The 15,464-nt window shown below is 39.5% G+C and overlaps 1 protein-coding gene across 1 annotated transcript in view; it reads right to left on the reverse strand.

Moving 5' to 3' along the window:
- Positions 1-12,658: 12,658 nt before the first annotated feature.
- trhrb (thyrotropin-releasing hormone receptor b) overlaps positions 12,659-15,464 on the reverse strand; it is a 6,973-nt gene continuing 4,167 nt past the window's right edge. The window contains exon 2 of the mRNA XM_085395677.1: positions 12,659-15,464. This exon is cut by the window's right edge and continues 493 nt beyond it. The gene's annotated coding sequence lies outside the window, so the exon portion shown is untranslated.

Consider the following 15,464-nt stretch of genomic DNA (forward strand, 5'->3'; position numbering starts at 1 on the left):
GCATCAATCCACGGATGAAAATAATTAGGGAGTCGCTGATGTCATACCTGCATGATCGTTTGTCCACGGACGGTGGATGCTACATCACCACAGAAAGTGCCATCAACTTGAAATGAGGCAGATTACTCAGTTTTTAATTAATGGATCTCAAATTTCATTGAAAGATTTTTTACAAACCAGTTTTTCTAAGTGAAATTATTGATTTAATCATTTTGCAGACTAACATTTAAGAAGTAGTTCAGTGGTTTGTTCAGTGTCTTGGGGTGGCTTGTGAACATTTTGATGTCCCCAGAGAAAAGCTGCAGGAGGCGGCCAAGGAGACGACAGTCTGGGCATCTCTACTTGGACTTCTGCCCCGATGACCAGGAGAGCATGGATGCTCATTACACACAACAATGCAGTCTTCAAAAAAAGTGAATGAGAAGGTCAATAGCACTGAAATGCAGAGGTCAGCAAGCTTAATTTAGCATAACTGGAAGCAACGCCTTAAAACTTTTGTTGTGTTTTTTAAGCCAAGCTAACACCGTTAGCTCTCTGTTTTTAGTATTTTATATTTTACAAATATATTTAGGGAGCCACAAGGCTTCTTGTAACAGCATAGCCTCTGTGGTCAACAGTCAGAGTTTTAGAGGATCCTAGATAGAAATGTAATAATCATGTACGCTGAATGAACTTGTGTTTTGTGTTGAGGAAAAAAAGGCTTTATTTTTTTTACCTTTAGCCAGTTTCTCACACGTATACTGGAATGGACAGGAAAAACTGAGTATTTTTAGTTTGTCATTGCAAATCATTTCTGAGTGCATTTTGAGTTGAAATGCGTGTTCACAGTAGAATTTTGTACCTGGAGCTATTTCCACTGCTGGTTGAAATAGACTGTAAAGACAGCAATTGTCAGGGCTCTGTGTGCGGGCAGGTGGAAATGTGGATCCAAATGCAGGACTCCGAGACGAAATGTAACTGAAAACCACAGCTTTTATTGTTGGTGTAAGCGCCAGACGTCTGCTTTATATTTTTATTTACGATTGAGTTCATGTTTGTTTATAATTCATAGATTCATTACATAAGTCATCTTTTCAGGATTAATAAATCACTTTGCAGATGCAAGTGAGGATGCATATGGCTCAGTCAGCTACCTACTCATGCGTAACACGAGCAATGAGACACAATGTGCATTTATGATGGGCAAGTCCAGAGTGGCGCCTCTCAGGCCTCCTACCATACCCCGCCTGGAATTGACTGCTGCTACAGTAGCCATTAGGATGGATAGTGTCCTGAGAAGAGAGCTACAACTGAATCTTGCAGAATCAGTTTTTTGGACAGACAGTACGGTGGTGCTCCAGTATCTCCGGAATGAGACCACGCGTTTTCGTACGTTTGTGGCAAACAGAGTTGCAGCTATTCTGAAAGGCTCTGATGTGGAACAGTGGAAACACATCAGCACAGACAAGAATCCTGCTGACTGCGCCTCAAGAGGGCAAAGAGTAGATGAATTTATGAAGAACAGAACGTGGGTGTCTGGGCCAGATTTTCTTCGCAGTCCAGTAGAGTTTTGGCCTAACACTCCACTGAATTGTTCGGAGATCGCTTCTGGTGATCCTGAGATCAAGAGAGCCACAGTAAACAAAATAGAGGTGGAAGAAAATGTTGCTCCATTCAAGAGACTGATAAATTACTTCTCATCATGGACAAAGTTGAAAAGAGTGGTGGCGTGGTTCCTGAAACTTAAAGCCTTACTTTGGAGTCTCTGTCAAAAACGTAAAGAGCTATGCGTAACCAGTGTGGAGAATAGCCTTGACAATGATCGACAGCTGAGGCAAAGTCAGATTGACAGTTTCAGGACAAGCTTTAAGCCTACACAAATTTCAGTGGAAGACCTGAATCAAGCAGAGCTCGATATAATCAGATTTTGCCAAAAGGAGAAATTCTCGGAAGAGGTTTCGGCTCTTCACAAGGGACAAAGTGTGAAGCGCAATAGCCACTTATACAAACTGAACCCTGTACTACAGGAAGATCTGTTGAGAGTTGGTGGAAGATTGAGCTGGGCAGCTATGCCGGAAATCGCTAAGCAGCCTATTATCCTGTCTAGAGACTTTCACATTTCTGACTTAGTCCTCCAACAGATACATGAAGAAACTGGGCATGGAGGGCGCAATCACATGCTCTCTGAATTGCGACAGAAGTTTTGGATCCCAAGTGCCAACACAGCCATTAGAAAGATCATCGCAAAGTGTGTGACATGTCGTCGCTTGCATGGGAGAGTTGGGAAACAACTGATGGCTGATCTTCCACAAGAGCGAGTGTTGCCAGATGATCCACCCTTCACCCGGGTTGGTGTAGACTACTTCGGCCCATTCGAAGTAAGACATGGAAGAACCATCTTAAAAAGATACGGTGTTATATTCACTTGTTTAGCGGTTCGTGCAGTACACATAGAGCTGGCCTCATCATTAGACACAGATTCATGCATAAATGCAATCCGGCGCTTCATAGCACGGAGAGGACAAGTGAAGGAGATTCGCTCAGATAATGGGACGAATTTTGTTGCTGCCAATCGTGAGCTGAAGGAAGCAATCGCTGACTGGAACACTTCACCGTTTCAGCATCTATTTCAACAGCATGGAATTAAGTGGACATTTAACCCTCCCACTGCTTCACATCATGGCGGAGCATGGGAGAGGTTGATAAGATCAATACGAAAAGTGCTGAATTCTACTGTGAGAGAACAAGTTCTGGAAGAAGAATGCCTTCATACAGTCTTATGTGAGGCAGAGTCGATCATCAACAGCCGACCAATCACCAGGGCATCAAGCGACCCAAATGATTTGGAGGCTCTGACACCTAATCATCTTTTGTTGTTGAAAACAAAACCTTCATTGCCTCCAGGATTGTTTGACCAGAATGACCTCTACTCACGACGTAGATGGAAACAGGTGCAATATATGTCCAATCTATTTTGGAAGAGATGGACTAAAGAATACCTACCTCAACTTCAGGAACGTCAGCGGTGGGCCACAGCATCAAGAAACTTTGCAGAAGGAGATGTCGTTCTTCTTGTGGACGACTGTGCACCACGAAACTCATGGATTATGGGAAAGATCATCAAAACTGTTCCAGACAAGAAGGGTCTCGTTCGCCGAGTACGGATAAAGACAAAGACTAATGTTTTGGACAGACCCATCACCAAGATTTGTCTGCTTGTGGAATCTGAATGGGCTAGTGGTAAAGACTAAGCCCCTACGATGAGCCATGTGCTAGCAACCTCTGGCTCTTTCCTTCTTTCTCTCTTTCCTTCTTTTCTTTCTTATTCTTTTTCATCTGTTCTTTTGGAAATGGACAGAAACCAGCCTTAATATACTTTGCAAAGCTGATTGGCAAAGTATTGGACAATTCATTTGTCTATAAATAATATTTTGTCATGTGTTTAAACATTGGATGTGTCTAACATGGTTCATATTAAGTTTGTAAAGTTAAAAATGTGGTAATTGTTCTAAGGCAATACATTATTAGAACAATTAGGGGCCGGTAATGTAAGCGCCAGACGTCTGCTTTATATTTTTATTTACGATTGAGTTCATGTTTGTTTATAATTCATAGATTCATTACATAAGTCATCTTTTCAGGATTAATAAATGTGAAAATATATGTGTTTACATAAAGTAATTTTAAGTCACTGTTTTGGGATTGGAACCTAAAAGGGGGTACCTCTCACTTTAATTATGTAAGTGCAATAGTAGCATGAAACCCTGTGTGAGAGGGAAGGGGAGGAGCATGGACAGAGAGGTTAGGAGTCTCACGGTTTTCTGACCGTGTGCACAGCTAGTTCTGGATAACTGCTATTTTTTGGAACTTTCATGCTTTTTAGGAAGGAGTTCATTGTTACATCTTCCGTTTGTAATAAATAAACAGTCTTCAAATCATAATGCAACTGGAAGCATTTCTTTTGGAAACCAGGAACACGCGTCAGCCATAGACTCTTCTTTTTTGAACTTGGTTTATTGGAAATTACCCTACAGTTGGCATGAAACAAAAACAGAAACCAAGTAGGTACGACGCGACACCGAGCACGGGAAAACACAGGGCTTATATACACAGGGTGGTAATGAGGGAATGGGCAACAGGAGGGAGACACAGCTGGGAGAGAACAGGGCTAACGAGACAGGGGGAGCAAAGCTGCACACACACTAACATAAGACAGAGACTTTCACAATAAAACAGGAAACATGAATCACTACTCAAAGACACGGACTCAACACAGAGGGGCAGACAGAAAATAATACATGAAACTCAAACAATACATGAGACAACAAATCCTGACCACGAATAAACAGAAAGATAGAATTCTAATAATAATCGACAAAGCACAAGAGGAACAAAAACGATCATTCAAAAAATAAACCCAAACATAATAAACTCAAAATGCTGGGTCGAACCGACCCAGAACCGTGACAGCAATAACATACCAACTTATCAGGATCAAATGTTACTTATTTACAAGTCCAGTATTTACAGAGCAGCATTAACAGTCATTTCTATCTATCTCTCTGGCCATCTAAGGACATTTCAGTATTCACTCTCCACCAGCAATTGATGTGTTTATGAGCAAGCTGTAAATGAATGACAGCTGACTGATTGTTTGGAGCTCTGTAAAGCTTCACTCTCCTGTGACCTGACCTCATGTTTGGGGCGCAGTTTCAATCTCTCCAAGCTGTGTGAGATTAGCTGGACCTGCTACATGCAAAAACTCTGCTTCAACTTTGAACAGGAAGATTTTACTTCATTATGTAGTTGTTACGCACTTCTTTTTTTAACAGTGTGTTTGCATATATGGAGACAATTGGTTTATTTTACAGAATAACACAATAAAGCCAACACTGCTCAACAAAGTAGAAATATAAGATGGAGAAAAACCTATATGAGGATAAAGGGTCTCAGGAGCTGCACAGTAAAGTGATGATTTTCTGCCTCGTTGACACTGCACAAAATAATCAATCTGGAAATTCACCAAATACCATCTTGATAATCTGTCGGTGAAGCCGGTAGATATCCAGGCTAAGACTTCCTGTTTTCTGTTCCCGTCAGTGTTTGCGAACGTAGATAAATTTACAAACAGGAAATAAAAAGGGAAATTGTCATCAGACGAGAACTGAAGGCTTCGAGATTGAATTTCTTCAAATACTCTCCTCCTTTTGCTTTTCAAGGGAATTTTTTAAATCTACAATACAAAGCCTGCTCAAATGCGATTGAGCAATGTTACACAGACTACAAACAGAAAACAGAAAGCTTCTGATAGCTAATATCTTGCTTGCAGAGTTGCGTACTCATATGCAGACGCATGTTTAGTAATTTGATTGTTCCACAGTGCTGACTAAAGCATCTTTAAAGACAACATATCAAAAATAACAGAAAAAAAGATGCAAGGACAGCTTTATGTCTTCTTTACTCTTCAGTCCCAAAATCCTTAGACATGGCAAGTGTGCTAAAATAGTACGTCTAGCTGATTGCTGTCTGCATCTGCACTAATTTAAGTCACTGAACTGTGTTTGTGCTGTTTTCGTGTAATTGTCAGACATATGCTATGGCTTGCTGTGTGCTATAGATCATGCACGAGGTTTGTGCTTCAGTTTTTGTGAGTAGAATTTTGGTATTTTATTAATCTGTTACTAATTAGCAGGTATGTGTATTTCTGAGCCTGCATAACATTCGTGTTCAAATGTAGTATCTTCTAGTTCAAACTAAGCCAAAAAAAAAGAAGCAAGAAACAAAAAAATAATCAAAACAATAAAACAATAACAACATGGTGGCAGCCAAAAAACTGACACTGAGGCATCAAAATGCAGATTCCCGAAACCAGTGGGTGATGTTGTGATGGCTACATCCATCATTTAAATACATGTCTTTATGTTTTTCAGGCTTCCAGATGGTGTTTGTTTCCATGACTGGAAGCTCACACTTATTGTAATAAAGAAATATGTCTTTTTTGTGACTCGCTGATATGTACACAGTATATTAGTATTCTTCTTCTCGTAGTTGCTCCCTTTAGGGATTTTCACATTGGATCAACTGTTGCTATCATCTGTTTTCACACCAACCCTCTGCAGGTCTTATTTCACATTATTGAATAAAAATCCATGAAGCTCCTCTGTGATTTTCCTCTTTTTCTTCCGCCTTGCAGCTCCATATTCAACATCATCTCTCACCTGTCTCCACCCTGCCCACACTTTCTTCCTCACCTCCCTTATTTACTGTCTGTCGCTTTGGATGGTTGACCAGTAAGCAATACTTGGTGGCAAATTCATTAAAGGTTTCGGTCCTTTCACTGTCTAGGTTTTACAACACATGGTTTCAACACCGAAGCTGTTTAATACAAAATATTTTTGTCCTTTCAGAAAACAAGCGATTTCTCTTTGAACAGGCGTTCTGTGAAGTTCGTTTTCTTCTACATGTATTTATTCATAAAAGCTGAAGGCTGCACGCTTGCAGCAAGAGAGCTGCAATTACACCACCCCTCGTCTTTGTTGCTGTCTCAGTCCGGGGTGTTATAATGTACCTTACAGTCCCATTATCACAGAACAACCTCGTTTTATTGGGCTGAAACACATTCATTTCAGAGTTAATGAGCCATAAAGTTTCTTATCACTGCATTTACCTGCATATGTTCCCTTCACTGCCCATTTTTCCTTATTTTCATTTTCTCTAACTGTATCATGTATTTCAGTGCATTTTTTTTGTATCATTCTATCTAATAACTTTACTCTTGTCTGTTTTGACTCTTGATTAAGCTAAATCCAGCCTATACACTGCTATTTAGCTTCCAGAGGGACACTAATGTGATTAATCTAATTCCCGGCCTGCATCCCGCTGCCTGCCTGATAATTATATCCTGTCACACAAGGAGCGTGATTTTAAGTGGTAATCTACAGTTTTTGATTGTGTCCTTGTTGCTAATGGGTAATTGCTGTGGAGATTTGCCTCTGCGGTTCTCAGAAATCACCTGTCAGTTGGTGGCAAACTAATGTCTTTTTGACTGATTACAGGATGAAGTTTCAAATAAATTTACTCCCACTTCTTGAGATAAAGTTTACATCTCAAAAATGACTGCACACAGTTACTAGCTGAATGCACAGGATAACGTGAAAAATGTTTATTGTAAGAATACTCACACTGGAGGAAACATTGGCTTCTGTCTCTTTTGTTTTAATGTAAAGGGTAAAAACTGCTCGTTTTTTCTTTTCTACTTAAAGTAAATTGCTAAATGGCTTTTCTTCTAACCCTACGCAGTATACCGATCAATTCCACAGTCGCACAAAACATGTCAGATCATTACAGGTGATGTAAAAGCTACTTGGTAAACACACTGATATTGATTGCAGATGCACAGATTGTGGCTTTTACTTTGAGCCAGGTTACAGGAAAAAACAGAAAACCTGTTTCGTGCAGGTCAGTCCTTACAGTCGGCTCAGATTTCTGAATCCAGTGGATGTATGTACACAAGAACTTATTTATGTCCTGGTCTGATTCCTTAAAAGGTCAGAAAATCCAAATTCTAAGATTTTTTGCAGTCTTGCTTCTAACCACATTTCTTTTGGGAACCAGTAATGTTCAATGTTTCCCCCATGAACTTTTCTTTTTTTTAAAGTATGAGATAGTGGGATAATGAGACTTAATGGTTAATCTTCTGTCCTTTCCTCTTGCATGATTTTCATAGTTACCCAAGATGCCAGTTTGTCTGCAAGCACTTTCTAATTTGCTGTGGAGTGGTAGTGAAACTGTTAAAAGTGCAAAGGCAAGAAACAGTAAACAGAGACGATTTTCTTTTAAAATTCCAGTCGTACGTTTTGGAAACATATTCGCTGCAGCAGTTTGAGTCAAATTTTAAAAGTTGGATGTTTTTGTGAGCATTGTCACTTGGAAACAGCCACGAACCTGCAGCAGCCACCGGCCAAGCCCGGAGGCGGGGATCACCAACTGATCACTAGGTCTGTGTGACTGAAAGCTAAACCAGCTAAACAGAAATGCCAGATTTAGCACTGCTAATGTTTGCTTTGAAGTTAGCAGGACTTTCTTATTAAACTCAACCTGCAATGCTTTAAGCAAGACACACAAATTTGGTTGACTGACAGGTAAAATGAAATGATCACCTTCTTGCAGTGAAGTTTTCTTCTGGGAAACATCCTATCACGCATGTCGCTGTTTCTTTGACACGTAACACCCTCCTAAGGTAACAGTCTCCATTGCAGTTGGACAGTTGGCCCTGTCACACCTCAATAACTGCTCAGCAACATCTCAAGAAATATGACAAAAAGCCAAAGGTGTCGACCTGTCATCCAAACTCCCCAGAGCCTGATTGGTGTACCTCCATTGTGATGGGGTGATGACAGCTTCTATTGTATATCTAGTAAAACATATGAGAGCTAAGGCTGTCTAAAGTATAAAAGTACATAGACCTATTAGTGGTAAATACTGAGGTTCATTTTTTGTGAGTTTGGTGAACTAATCCTTAAAATGAGTCATCCTGGGGAAAAGCACAGTATTTCTTTGATGTAAGCCACTTAAAGGACACTAAGTGAACAGAAGCACACACGGGGCCAGCTAGCAGAAACAGCCATTGTACCTTCATGGTTGTAGACGGGCCTTCATCAGAGAACTGGCCAAAGGTTAATGTCTTCTTTCTGAGGTGTTTTATAGCCATTCTCACCTCCGAGTCTGGAGCTGATGGCAGATCTGGATCATCTGATCACAGGAGGCTAGGCTCACAGCAAAACATTAATTACACTCCAATGAAACTGTATGGAGCCTTTTTGAAATTCACCTCATGCAGCTTATTCCTGGCAATGGCGTTAAATTAGCACGTACGTGAAATGTCTCCCAGACTGCGGAGATGCTTGACATGATGACAGACCCTAAATTTACTGGAGAGAAGTGCTGTGTTTATCTTCTCGTGTATGCTCTCGAGGTATGTCTCATGTCCAAATGCTGCCAAAGAGAATGTAATTTAGTGTCGTAATGATGTCTGTTGTATGATGAGTTGGGTAAGAGCTGTGGTTGACACATTAATATACTGAGCAGCTCATTTATTTCTACTATTGCTTGAGCTGTGTGTGAAGGTCAGAACACTATGTGAAATAAATCATGTACACTATTCACAAGCACCGTTAATGCAGCAGGAATATATGTAGTGTCTTTTTATGAATACACTTGGGCACATCACAAAAAGCTGTCATCTCAACACTGACTTTCAGAAGTTGTTGTAGATAACATGGAAGAAATCACATCCAGAAACTGTATATGTATCAGTATATTTACGAAACAGTGTTATTACAGCCCACTGGCCAAAAACTAGATATTCTACATTTGCAATCACTGGAAAATAACTGTCTGTACATTTTTTCTGTGCATTAAAACTCACCAAATGAGATGGATTGATCAGAACTTGATTCATCTAGTTCAATAACTTCTGGAAAGCCTTGACAATTTAAACTGTAGAGCCTGAAAAATGATGCAAATGCAAAGTACTGAAAACTGCAGTCAGTGCCCATGGACTACCATGTTAAATGAACTTACAGTAGAAATAAAAAATGTGCAGTCTGCTCTATATTTAAATAAGGAGAGACCATTTAGAAGAAATGAATGTGATTTATTGAGATACAGAATTTGATTGATGTTATTTGGCGATTCGGCTCCAATAAAAGAGTCCCAGCAGTGATTGGAATTAGGGCATGACCGTCTGAGTCAAGATGTTAGTGATGGAGCTCTGAATGACCAGAGCGAAGCAGGCTACAGGAAGGAAAGTCTGAAAGGTAGTTCAATAAGGGGAGATCACTTGGAACAATTTAACATGATTTATTAGGATAAAGAAATTAATGTATTTGGCGATTAGGCTCCGATGACTCATCATGGCAGAGCGGAATCCCAGTTGGGATTGGATTTAGGACAGGATCCTCGGGAGTCTAGATGCTGGTGGTGAAGATAAAGACTGAGGCTTGGATGGAGCTCTAACCGAGGTGCCTGAGAGGTGAAGACAGGGAGGAGATGGGTTGCGTGAATGAGAGTCTGAAAGGCAAAATGATGGGGAACACGTATTTAAAATACACAAAGAGCAAGCTGATTGGCCCAAAGAAGTCGGGCAAGAAAATGATTGGACTAGAATAATGATGACAGTATTGAGACAGATAGCGTGGCAAAGCGATAGTGATGTAGAGAATAGGAAAGCGGACAGAAGAGCACTGAGATTTAAAGGACACAGAAGAGAGGCTGACAGGTTGCAGTCATAGTCTTTTGACTGAAACATCATTTAGTTTTAGCCACAATTTAGGTATCAAATTTCTCTGAAATATAAAGTGTTAAAGTTTATCGTATTTTTACCGGTGAGAGTTTACACAGCATCTTGTTTTCCTTGACATAAAATGAGAAATGTGCCCATATATCTACTCTTCTCTCCCAGGGTGCTGATATTTTGTCATGTTTTCATGGGAAACTGGGAACATGGGAGCAAGTTATAACATTTCGAGAGAAAAAAAAACAAAACCTCACTGTAGGAGTTTACTTCTGTACTGACCACCTCTAAACTTGTCCCGCCTTTTTGCACAGCCTAATTAGTTCTGATTGGATCTCATCTATCCAGAATATTTTATCTGATTTGTATGTGTTGATGAAAGCATCAGTACATGTCATCATAGTTTCATCATAGTTTTTGTCTTTGTACTTTAGTGTTTTTTAGTTTTTATTTAGCTATTGTCTTGTTTTCATCAGAAAAAAAAGGTCAGTGATGAAAACCGATTGGTAGACAGAAGCCAGGACAAAAAAATATTAGACTAGAGTAACGTCAGTAATTTCAATATTAAGTTTGACAACCTTTCACAACCAGTAGTTTGAGTTGCTGACTGAGATCTCTTGACTGTGTTTGTGATGTCGGTACTTTGAAAAATTATAATGTGGAGTAATGTACCATACGGACAGTCCAGGAACTATTTGCTTCATTTTGGTGAGTAAAACTTGAGTTTGAACTTGTCACTGGTTAGCAGGTTGTAATGTGGGTTGTGCTCAGTGGTTGAGAGGAGGGGTAGAAACACTCAGAAAAACGAATGACTACGCTGGTACTGGGAATCCCACAATGCTTGTCCTTTAATGCACACCCTCTTCATCAACCTTACAAGGCCCAGTAGAGCGGCTGGATTTTATCATACATGAAGCACAGTGTTCCTACAACCCGTAACATTGCAAATTGTTAGAAAGGTAAAAGATATAAGGTCTGTCTTTGTCTATATACTCACATGGAAGCTCGTTGCTCTCTTACTCCAAAGAGGGCAGTGGCGCATACTGACATCACTAACCCTTACCTTACATTGTCTTAAAGAGACACCACACCATTGTGACTGTTACAAGGTGTGTCTTTGTGCTGCAGACGCACAATGAATGAATTCATCTTGCTAACAAAAAATGCTAGCTTTAGCTGTTAACATAGCACTCCAGCTTCTTGTCAAATATGGACAAGAAGAAATAACTTTTGGATCCAAAAACCCAACATAGAGGTGATTAACATGTTACGTTTAAAGCTTTAAAGTGGAAAAAAGTCTAAGGTTGCACTGTTGCTTTATTGAAGTTCATTCATGTGTGCAGGGAGGCAACAGGACATTGTCAGGTAGGAATCTTTTGCTTGCTTTCTACAGGTTTGACTTGGAAGAATACAAGCATGCTGAATGGGCACAAAACTGGAAAGCATGTGGAACGTCTGTGTACCTCTTGTAAGTGGTGTATGTGCAGCTTAGCAGCTTTCACTGAAATGACTGTGATTTTTGGTATCAGTTTTTTCTTAATATATTCATGGGTCACGGTATCACGGGTACACATCTAGCAGATAATAGCACTCATTAAAAGTTGTTTTTTGGGGGCACTTTCTAAATGTAAGCTCAATATTGACCCTAATTTCAGATCATTAGCTGCTACATAAACCACTCTGTTCATTAGCTAGAAATGAGGCTGATGCTATTAGAGACCAAAACAGTAAAATTGTGGGGTGAAAAATAGGAGCTAAATTAGTCTGAAAGGTAAGGGGATTATTTTCTGCTACCTTCACAGTGGACATTTACTAGCTTGCTGGTAACATCTGAATATTTATTAATAATTTACTTTTTTTTTTAACAGAATCACTGGACACTGATGTATTTTTTGGTCATTAATGGCCAGTGCCTGTGAAATAAATGTACAAATGCTGATCAGTCACAAAGCAAACAAACTTACTCAGAGCTAAAGAGAAGTCTTTAACTAAAATTAACCAGTATATGCAATAACCAGTAAAATTTCCAGTAACCAGCTACACTAATGTAGATGTTTGAATTAATTTCTCATAATTTCATTTGAAATTAGAATTTTTTTTGTTCTGCTTTTATAGAATTATCTAAATGTACATTATATATATTATATATTGCTATATATGATACAGAAACATACAACCCATTGTGTGACCCCCCCAAAATTAAATCTTTCTCTGTTCACCTTCTGTTTGGGATTTTCTCAGAAACCTGCAAAGATTTGGGGAAAATAAAGCTAGAATGCCTCTTCGACACATGGAAAATACACTACTTTATTTCCAGAAATAACTTTATTTTGACACAAGGAAATAAAAATTACAAATGAACTATTTCTAGAGAGCCATCAAACATATTCACAGGACCACAATAATTTTAGAAGCAAGATCAAAGCAGCAGCTTCCAAATAGTACATCACAAAGTAATATTAATAAACTTTGAATGTGCAATAGTGAACGCAAGAGTATCATAAAGATATACAAACGAGTTGCCATAAATAACAAGCACTTTAAAAACACATGGGACATAAACACACACAAATGCATTAATCCACTGTAACATGATGCATATGCAGTATTAAAACTATCTTCCACATTCAGCAGTGATGAAACCCACTCTTCCTCTGCTGTGTCTAACCAATTATATTTCCCTGTGTGGCAGACAGTGCTCAGACTGAAAACAGTAGACAGTCACTGATCTGGCAGAAAATGCCACACAACATCAGCACATCTTCAGTATTCATCTTATGTCCATCCAGCAGTGTTCACCGGCTCACTGACCGCTCTCACAACTAGAAGCGGGATGAGCAAAGCGACGGTTTGTTAAATCCACAGTTCACAGGATACATAACACAGAACAAAACACTGAATTCACTTTGCTTCAGCCTCAAATCACCATGCTGCAGCTAAACTATATCACCACATCGTATATGTTACACCAAATCTCTGTGGCACTGTACATATACAGTATCTGACACTGAGGTTTACAACCACCACTGCTGCTGCTCGAAGAAAAATTCAAAGCAGTTTTTAATGCATGGAAAAAGTAAAATAAAATAATCATTTAGGAAAGGACCGTAAGGCATATAAAAAGGGTATGTCAAGAGTGTGTTACATTTTAAGGGAATCTATCTTTGAAGTTTCCATCTCTTCGACAGAACCTCCTGTTTGGCCATAGAAAATGAACATTTCTACATTTTAATTGTGGTGTTCCTCAAGGCTGTATTGTGGGTCCACTTTTATTTTCAGTATATTTATCACCATTATAACTGTCACCAATGTTATGCAGTTATATGTTTGCTGGCTTTTGTAATATCAAATATTCAGCCTGTCGGTGGTTCACAACTTTGTCCCAGGTAAGCTTGACTCACTGATCAAAATACTCTCCATTCGTAGACGTGCTTTGATTTTGCCTGGTTAGTTTTTTAGGCTTGCAGATATACATTATATGAACAAAAGTACTGGACCACTTACACATTACACCTACACCAACAGCTAGGCCATGGAAACCAATCTCATGATCCCATTTATAAACTATGAACCTTGGCACTCAGAAAGCCTGCTCTGTAACTGGTCTGACACTTCACGGCCAGGCTTCTGTGCTTTCTGTTACATATTGACATGCTGCAATGGTGGCACGCTGTAGAACAACCTTATTTCACACGTGTTTGTAAAGGCACACTGCATGGCTAGGAGCTTGATCTCGACACTTGTGGCAATGAGACTGAAAACACCTGAATTCAAAGATCAAGAGGTGTGTACCCCATTTCTTTTGTCCATATAATGTAATTACAATCAGAACTGTAAAGTTACCTGCAATGCTTTCTTTCCCACACCCATCTGAAATCTTGCACAGCAATGCCAGACTACCATCAAAAAGCAAAAATATATCAAAGAACAATAAAAACAGAAAGCAAACACAAATGCTGACCATCAGTAGAATCAAACATGGGGTTTAATTAAAAAAAATCTTAAGACTTTAGAGCGATAGATAAGGTAGCCAAAAAGTTCTTAAAATACGCTCTATAAAAACGTCTCGCCTCTAAGTAAAGTCTTCAGTTAGAACTTATAAACTCTTTATGATGTATGCCTTTTTAGAAACAGGATAACACATAAATGGCATCATGGCACTTTTTGAATTCAAGTTACAAAGTGCTTTTTATAGTTCTGCAGCCCCTGTCTGTCGGTGAATGCTTGTCCTTGGAGAAAATAAAACTCACAGCAAATTCCCTTCCTGCAGAGCACTCACAGCCAAATCTGTCTTGGTTTTACATTGTGCTCAAGGCTGCACACTGTACGTGTCCTTCACAGCAAAAATAGGGCCTATTTTGCCAGTGAAGGTTCATGTGTGACTCACCCTTTAATGGACCACCTGCCTTGAAAACGTCAGGGAGGCAGGCATGCAGTTATTAAAGCTGTATAGGGTGAGGATTTTTGGGGTGTGTTTGCAAGTATGATAATTCACCTTATTTCTGAGAAGAACTCTGAAAGTGTGAGTGAAGCTGATAATAATAACTCATCCTAAATTTTATTTTCAGTAGCACAATGAGTTAAAAAAAAAAAAAAAGTGGGGGGAATCTAATGATAAAGACTAAATTCCACTCGAAGAGTTCTGATCTGCCTTCGGTATTCTTTGGTACAACGTACCGATCGCCGGCTTTGTGGGTGAAAATAAATGCGTCAAGGCCAGTTTATTGACAGCACCTCTTCAAAGGATGTCTGAGCATTCAAGTTCAGTTTATTTCCTCTTGACGTGCCTTGTTGCGTCATTCAGGCTTAAAGATCAGAATTGAGTCGGTGCTAATCGGAGTTATAACGCAACACCGTGTATTTGAAGTGGGAACAGTGTTGTCGTTCGCATTCATGGGTTGTTGGCTCATATACCTGATATTATATGGAAAAGATAAGATAACAGCTGAGTGATGAGAGTGCTTATCTGTCAGCGTTGGTGGCTTTACAATGTCCGGGATCACGCCTCATAAAGAGTGTGTTTGGCTTTGCGCTCCAAAGCCTGCTGTTACGCATCACTGGCTGCAATCTGTGTTTACATCTCTAGCTTCAGCAGCCTCGCTTTGAAAGGTAAGCAAGCACTGAGAAAACAATACTTCCACTTGACAGACTCCATTAAGCAACATTTTCAAAGTCTTTAATTTTCAATTAT

Source organism: Rhamphochromis longiceps, linkage group LG22 (assembly GCF_057381845.1).
Source record: "Rhamphochromis longiceps isolate RC_006_pf linkage group LG22, R_longiceps_female_GT1.1, whole genome shotgun sequence".
NCBI lineage: Eukaryota > Metazoa > Chordata > Actinopteri > Cichliformes > Cichlidae > Rhamphochromis > Rhamphochromis longiceps.